Source organism: Coregonus lavaretus (genome assembly GCF_964263955.1).
Source record: "Coregonus lavaretus genome assembly, contig: SUPER_35_unloc_1, whole genome shotgun sequence".
Lineage (NCBI taxonomy): Eukaryota > Metazoa > Chordata > Actinopteri > Salmoniformes > Salmonidae > Coregonus > Coregonus lavaretus.
The window spans coordinates 3871791-3880699 of NW_028167181.1; the positions used below are offsets into that span (position 1 = coordinate 3871791).

Consider the following 8909-nt stretch of genomic DNA (forward strand, 5'->3'; position numbering starts at 1 on the left):
TCACCCTGATTAACTCTTTAGTATTATCCCAGTTTACCTATTTGCTTATGGTCTTGCCTACGCCTAGCAAACAGTTTTTTAAATTATATGAGAAAAAAATATTCAATTTTATTTGGAACGGCAAGCCAGACAAAATTAAAAGAGCATATTTATATAATGAATATGAATTCGGAGGACAGAAATTATTAAATATTAAAGCATTAGACCTATCACTAAAATCTTCAGTCATCCAAAAGTTATACTTAAATCCGAACTGGTTCTCAAGCAAATTAGTAAGATTGTCTCACCCACTGTTCAAGAAAGGCCTTTTTCCCTTTATTCAGATTACAACCTCTCACTTTCAGTTATTTGAAAAGGAAATAATCTCCCAAATGTCACTATTTCTAAAACAAGCCATAGAAAGTTGGTTGCAATTTCAATTTAATCCTCCAGAAACGACAGAACAAATAATGCAACAAATATTGTGGTTAAATTCAAATATACTAATTGACAAAAAACCTTTATTTTTTGACAGAATGTTTAAAAAAGGTATAATCTTCGTAAATGATATCATCGGTAGGACTGGTGGAGTTATGTCGCACATGCAGCTAACAAAAACATATGGAAATGTCTGCTCTACCCAAAATTACAACCAAATAATTGCAGCCTTACCGCAAAAGTGGAAGAGGAAAGTTGAAGGGGGAGAAAGTAAGGAACTTGTCTGTCGGCCTTGCATTAAAGAACATAATTGGTTAAGGAAAACTGTGATAAATAAAAAAGTATATCAGTTTCACTTAAGGACCAAAGGATTGACAGCAGTCCCATATAGATTGCAAAATAGTTGGGAAGAGATCTTTGACGTACCGATCCCATGGCATAGTGTTTATGAACTGACACGCAAAACGACACCGGATTCAAAAATTAGAATCTTTCAATTTAAATTATTATATAAAATTCTTGCTACCAATAGAATGTTATTTATATGGGGGATACAATCTTCCCAGCTCTGCAGATTTTGCTGTGAAGAGATAGAATCATTAGATCATTTGTTTTGGTTCTGTCCATTTGTAGCTTGTTTTTGGACACAGGTCCAGGAATGGCTAAAGGATTGCAATATTTACCTGGAACTAACCTTGCAGATAGCATTACTGGGTGATCTGAAAAGTCATAGTCAATCAATCAATAATATAATAATACTTTTAGCAAAAATGTTTATTTTTAATTCACAATCTGTAGAAGCAATGAGAATAGAAAGGTTCAGAACTTTTGTAAAACATCACAGTATGGTTGAAATATATATGGCAAATAGAAATCCTATATGGATGGTGTTAAGAGATAGATGGGAGGTATTGAATAGAGTTGAAGGATGGGACTAATAACAAATAACAACAAATAATAACAAAGATAGCTAATAATGTAAGCATACTGTGTCCATAATAAGTATATAGGTTGTATGTTGGGAGCTTTTGGGAAAGAGCACAGTTAGAAAGATATGGCATTTAGAAGCAAACCGGATGGACATCATGAAAATGATCGGAGAGGTTGAGAGTAGAAGAAGTTCAGGAGCAAAAAAATAAATATGTATATATATATATATATATATATATATATATATATATATATATATATATATATATATATATAGATATAGATATAGAATTATTGTAAAATTAACTCTGTCCATAAGGTGTAGATAGTAAGTATAGACCGGAAGTAGAGGCCTGGGCGTTGTTGTTCACTAATTTACTCCAAGTAGGGAAAGGATGGTGGGGTTGAAAAGTAATAAAGGGGAATATATATATAAAAAATAAAAAAAACATGGGGGATTGGAAGTGATGCAGACAATTACATTGATAGAAGATACAATCTATCTGCAATATTAAGCTGATCCATCCCCCCCCCAAAAAAAAAAAATAATAAATAAAAATAAAGAAAAAAAAAAAATAATAATAAAAAAAAAAAAAAAAAAAAAAAAAAAAACATTTCTTCCCATATGTTAAAATTCTGGAGGGAATAATTGTTTGTCTCAGAGAGATCGAGAGAGACATAAGCGAGATATTTTAATGCAACATTGTCCTTCAGTTAAAGATAGAACAACTGACATTATTATTGCATCATCTATTTGGACTAAGAGTATTGTACAATGCAGCAAGATAACTTTGTGACATCTGCTGATGTAAAAAGGGCTTTATAAATACATTTGATTAGATTTTCTGCTTTGTCTCACTAACACATTCTACACGTCTTTCACCCGGTAGACAGTTACGGAAGATATAACTGAGGAAGATATATTATTTTGACAGTCATCGTTACAATCAATTGAGGAATGGTTTAATCTAATCAGGGTGGTAGATAGAGGGGGAGAAACATGCTCAGTCATTCTCCACACGCTTTTGAACCGCTGCCATCCACTTCACACAGCGTTCACGCCTAGACTGCCAGGACACGACAAGCAAGGGTAATTCCTAATGCAACACTGAGGGGCAATGCTGTTACATCCAATGCCTGTTTGCCTGAGGCTGATGCCGCGCAGGTGCTTGTACGCGTGTACACATGCATGTACACACACTCGCATTCAAACACACACAGATATACACACATGTAAATAGTACTCAAACGTGTTCAGTTGGCCTTTCTGTTATGATTGTTGTTTTTCCTTGATGTCTTTTGTTTTTGCATTGTTTTCTGATGTTATCCTTAGTTTCTCTCTTTTGTTCATTTTGTTGATGTGTTGGTGCATCGGGGGACTGTGGCTTGGGGGGGGTTTGGGGAATGGAGGGAGAGGTTTTTTGGGGAGTGGGTCTCGGATGGTTGAGGGGCTGCTCTCGGGGGAACTGTGGGGGGATCTTGGATGGTTGGTGGCCTGGCGGTTGGGAGCTTGGGCCGGTGGCCGATAGGTCGCTGGTTCGGGTCCCCGTTTTGACTTGTTGGGAGATCTGTCGACATGCCCTTGGGCAGGGCGTTGACCCTGGATGCTCCTGTGGGTCGCTCTGGATGGGAGTCTGTTAGATGACTGACTGTAATGTAAATGTTGAGCGGCTTCACTGCAGGTAGATTGTATGTTTTAGTATTCAATAAATAAAAAAGAATAATAGAAACAAGGGTGTGTGTGTGTGTGTGCAGCCTGGTGTGAGTGTATGTGCATTTCTGTGTGTGTGTATGTATGCATATATGTACACTACCAGTCAAAGGTTTGGACACACCTACTCATTCAAGTGTTTTTTTCTTTTTACTATTTTTGCATTGTATAATAATAGTGAAGACATCAAAACTATGAAATAACACATATGGAATCATGTAGTAACCAAAAAAGTGTTAAACAAATCAAAATATATTTCATATTCTTCAAATAGCCACCCTTTGCCTTGATGACGGCTTTGCACACTCTTGTCATTCTCTCAACCAGCTTCATGAGGTAGGCATCTGGAATGCATTTCAATTAACAGGTGTGCCTCCTTAAGTTAATTTGTGGAATTTATTTCCTTCTTAATGTGTTTGAGCCAATCAGTTGTGTTGTGACAAGGTAGAGGGGGGTATACAGAAGATAGCCCTATTTGGTAAAATACCAAGTCCATATTATGGCAAGAACAGCTCAAATAAGCAAAGAGTCAATACGGAATATTTCAAAAACGTTGAATGTTTCTTCAAGTGCAGTCGCAAAAACCATCAAGTGCTAGGATGAAACTGGCTCTCATGAGGACCGCCACAGGAAGGGAAGACCCAGAGTTACCTCTGCTGCAGAGGATAAGTTCATTACAGTTACCAGCCTCAGAAATTGCAGCCCAAATAAATGCTTCACAGAGTTCAAGTCACAGACACATCTCAACATCAACTGTTCAGAGGGGACTGTGTGAATCAGGCCTTCATGGTTGAATTGCTGCAAAGAAACCACTACTAAAGGACACCAATAAGAAGAAGAGACTTGCTTCGGCCAAGAAACACGAGCAATGGACATTAGACCAGTGGAAATATGTCATTTGGTCTGGAGTCCAAATTTGAGATATTTGTTTCCAACTGCCGTGTCTTTGTGAGACGCGGTGTGGGTGAACGGATGATCTCCGCATGTGTAGTTCCCACCGTAAAACATGGAGGAGGAGGTGTTAAGGTGTGGAGGTGCTTTGCTGGTGACACTGTTGGTGATTTATTTAGAAATCAATGCACACTTAACCAGCATGGCTACCACAGCATTCTGCAACGATACGCCATCCCCTCTGGTTTGGACTTTGTGGGACTATCATTTATTTTTCAACAGGACAATGACCCAACACACCACCAGGCTGTGTAAGGGCTATTTTACCAAGAAGGAGAGTGATGGAGTGCTGGATCAGATGACCTGGCCTCCACAATCCCCCGACCTCAACCCAATTGAGATGGTTTGGGATGAGTCGGACGGCAGAGTGAAGGAAATGCAGCCAACAAGTGCTCAGCATATGTGGGAACTCCTTCAAGACCGTTGGAAAAGCATACCAGGTGAAGCTGGTTGAGAGAATGCCAAAAGTGTGCAAAGCTGTCATCAAGGCAATGGGTGGCTATTTGATGAATCTCAAATTTAAATTATATTTTGATTTGTTTAACACTTTATTTTCATTACTACATGATTCCATATGTGTTATTTCATAGTTTTGATGTCTTCACTGTTATTCTACAATGAAAATAAAGAAAAACCCTTGAATGAATAGGTGTGTCCAAACTTTTGACTGATACTGTATCTGCATACACACTTGCTTGTGTGTACATGAATCCATGTATTTCTGTCCCGGCATCTCTCCAGACACTACAGGTCCTCAGAAAAAAGTCTGGAACAGAAAGGGAGCAATCTATATTACTTTATAGTATACATATAAATCAGATCCGTGAGGTATTGAGCGCATATTCTCCAGTTATGGCCGCCCCACAACTAAAGCAGTTAAATACTTGGCCTGGCAAAGTAGCTGTGAAATGTCCGGGGTACTTTGAGTGATACATTTTATGCGTCCTTAGCTGCTCGTGGTAAAAACACATTTTGAAGCTGGAGTCTGTCCAGTGGTCAATGACAATGATGCTGATTTATTAGGAAAGGAAAGCGACGGGGTTCGTTTGCTTCTAAAGCACTTCATTTGGGAAATGATGCAGAGAGAGGTGGGTATGGTGATGTCTCTCCCAGGACACATTGCCCCTCCAAGTACATCTGCATCATCTGCATAGAAATGGATTGGGTAGAAATGCTTTGTTGAATGCAGAGCAGGCAGAGCACAGTGAGAGCTGTGGTCAGTGGAATACTCCAAATGATCCCATCCTGATTTCCATCTGGTTGGCAAACATCTCTACTCCCATATGTGATAACAGGGCTATGAATTCCATTCAATTTCTTTCTCTCTCCTGAGTGGCGCAGTGGTCTAAGGCACTGCATCGCAGTGCTAGCTGTGCCACTAGAGATCCTGGTGTAAATCCAGGCTCTGTCGTAGCCGGCCGCGACCGGGAGACCCATGGGGCGGCGCACAATTGGCCCAGCGTCGTCCAAGGTAGGGGAGGGAATGGCCGGCAGGGATGTAGCTCGGTTGGTAGAGCATGGCGTTTGCAATGCCAGGGTTGTGGGTTCGATTCCCACGGGGGGCCAGTATGAATAAATAATAATAATAAATAATGTATGCACTCACTAACTGTAAGTCGCTCTGGATAAGCGCGTCTGCTAAATGACGTAAAATGTAATGTAAATGTAAAAAGGTTACAGACAGGAAACGTTGGAAGACATTTGCAACAAGCAACACTTGAAAAAAATGTGTGTGTTTGTTTGTGTGCATGCTCCATCCTTACCGATTCCTTTGCCGCTGCCCAAGGAGAGCTCATGAATTTTACATAGCTGTGCGCTATCACACACACACACACACACACACACACACACACACACACACACACACACACACACACACACACACACACATAAGCATTCCCTAATGTGGTGCCCTCTACAAGAGAAGCATGGCATGTCCCTTCCCTCTCACACACACACACACACCACACTCCCTTGCTCAAGTACGGCCATCTATCTCTGCTCTGGACAGAGGCAGCAGGAGCCAATGAAACTAAAGTGAGTTTGTGCTGCAGTCACCACATCGCCAGGGCTGCAGGGAACCCACACAGCCATCTGGGAACCTCTCTGGCGTTCAGCTACACGCCTGCAGGACCAACACCAATGCTCCCCTCGCTCCCTCGCCGCCCCGCCACTGCCAGGGCACCAATCGTTAACAATCCCCCTATCCCCTCCTCCTCTCTCCATCACTCGCTTCCTCCCTCCCTCCCTCCGGTCTCCCCTGACCTTTCCCAGGCAGTGTTTTTCTCTGCTCCAAGCGGGTGGCTCTGTCCAGTCAGCCAGCCTGGCTATAGGACTGCTGCTCTTGCTTCTGCGCTTGACGTTGTTCTCCAAATCTGGCTCTACAGTAAACAAACCAACTGTAGAGTAACTAGTGAAGTGCCTACAGGTGCTCTGTGTGGGGCTGTCTGTTCACCTCTGTGTTCTCCTCTCTCTCAACAACACACAGACAAGACCGAGAGGCCGGACACGGGATGCAGAGGGACGGACGGATGCAAGCTTTTTTTTCTCTGAAGACGTCCTTCGAAACAAGGTAGGGAAAATGTATTTCATTGATTTGCTGAGTGTGTGTGTGTGTGTGTGTGTGTGTGTGTGTGTGTGTGTGTGTGTGTGTGTGTGTGATTGATTGATTGTGACAGTGTGTTGGGAATCTTGTGGCAGAATTTGAAGCCGAAGTGAGGGGTGTGTGTACATTTCAATATGTAAGTGGAAGGACCTATCAGCATACAGATGTGCATTACTGTGCCAGTGTTTGTGTGATATTTCCTGTATTGTAAAACATTGAAGTAGTCCATTGCACTGCTGCAACCTTCATCCTTTGTATAAAGATGGTTGTACATTTCATATAGAGTTGCAAGGTAAGTCCATTTGTGCAGTAGTGGCTTCATTTGTTGCTGGTAAAATGCAAAACGAATTGTCTTACATGTCCCTGGCTCATATCAAAGTCCTGCCTCAACTCAGTCCCTGTTCATCTTCCCTGGTTTGGAGCTTTCCCAACAACAGTGTCAGTACTACTGTAGCTTCCATTCTGCCATGTCATTCCACTCTCCGATGTGTTCTAGTCATTTCCAGATTTTCAGTTACTACATGTAAGGGAAGTGTTTTGACCTGGACAGTGGTCAGACCACCAGTGCAGTGTTCTGATGTTGTGGTGGGGTTCTGGAACCCCTGTTGTGGTCGTCATATTCTCCAGTACCCTCCAACGCAACCGCAAGTGCAGAAGCAGGTTCTAGGAACGGCTCTGGATGCCTGTTGCCCCCTGGCCGGTACAGCGTTCACCCAAGGTCCTTTACCTCATAATCCCTTGCACCACTAACTCACTCAGGCTGACTCAATGATACAGTGGGCCAGTGGCAATGGGGATTAAGCAGTGGGTTGTGTGTGTGCGCAAGATGCTAACCCACCCGGGTGAGTGAGTTTTTCCCTTAGCATTTGGTAGCTAGTGCCGTTAGCATCCCGGTTTATAGCTAGCAGGTTGTCTAAGTGTAGTCTGTCGACAGAGATGGACTGCTTTACTAGGATCAGATAAACCCGCACTCAGTGTTCCCCAGCAAGATGGATGAGAACATCTGCATGCTAGCGCTGTCGTTTTCACCACCGCCTCCTCCTTTCCAGTTTCCATCCTCTCTTTCTTTTTATCCCTGCCCGGGCTTCTTTATTTTTTAAAGAAGCGACGGCCGCCACATAAATTACGCGGTATTCAGGAGGGATATCAAGATGGCTAATGTATTATTCACAGTTGACTGGTGTTTTAATGAATTGCCCCTGCAGTGAATGGTACTTGAGCACATGGGGAAGAGAAAGACAAGTGGGCCCGTTGCAAATAAAACTGAGGTCCTCTGGTTAATGAACGGGCCTCGATAGCGAGCCAGTGGAAGACGCAGCGTTCAGTAACCCAGAGGTCTAATCATACTGACAGGAAGGACACAGTCTGGATGTTAACGTCTTTGTCGTGTCGGCGCTTAATTGCGGGTGGCGCAATTTGTGGCGTCGTAGCTCGTTATCAAAGTGTGGGGAACGTTTTGTAACTGAAGCAGTTTTACGTATTGGATGGGAGATAGAGGTGGGACTGTGAGTTTTAAAGGGAGACCACTCTGACTGAAGAGATTGTCTTATTATGTCATCATTAATCATTAACGAATGGTGACGTATTCCTTCAGTAGGATACTGTTTTCCTGAGCTCTGACTCAGGTGGCTTGACATTCCTTGTTGCCATGTTGTATCACTCTTAGCCAGATAAAGTGTGTTATCCCATTTGGAAACAACTGCATAGACCCTGAACACTCATGAGTCATGACATGCTGTTGTTTTAAGGGTGACTTTACTATCTGTACACAACATGTTTTCCTGTAGTTTTATATACATGAGATGGATTTCTTTCTACATAATCTAGTATCTTTCTAAAGCCCAATGTTACATTATGTTAATTTTATCGTAGCGCAACAGCAGTGCTTGCCATGGTTGATTCATTACAGATAAAACAGATGCCTTATCATCAAATCATTAAAGGCCCAGTGCCATCAACATTCTGTTTACCCTTTATTTTGTATCATATTGTACAACAGCTGATGATACTATGTGATCAGTGTTATTTCATGATAGTTCTTTCCTGGTTGAAAATATAATCTACACAGGACCTTCTAATCAGCAGGTTTGCATGCGCTGGAGTTTCGGCTTTCCACAGTGACATCACCATGCGGTAAATTGGTTATTAGACCAATAACAAAGAAAGTTCCAAACCTCTCTGCCAATAACAGTTTGTTTTCAGTCTCCCCCTCCCCACTCAGACCACTCCCAGACAGTCCTAGCAAAAGTATTTATTGAGAAAAAGTGTTTTGCTAAAAAGCTATTTTTTCACATT

At 41.9% G+C, this 8909-nt stretch overlaps 1 protein-coding gene across 1 annotated transcript in view; it reads left to right on the forward strand.

The window, feature by feature from the left end:
- The window catches only part of LOC311109963 (FRAS1-related extracellular matrix protein 2-like), a gene marked incomplete at its 5' end in the record, with an annotated part of 31519 nt that overhangs the window by 9494 nt on the left and 13116 nt on the right, over positions 1 to 8909 (forward strand). The gene's annotated exons all lie outside the window — the stretch shown is intronic.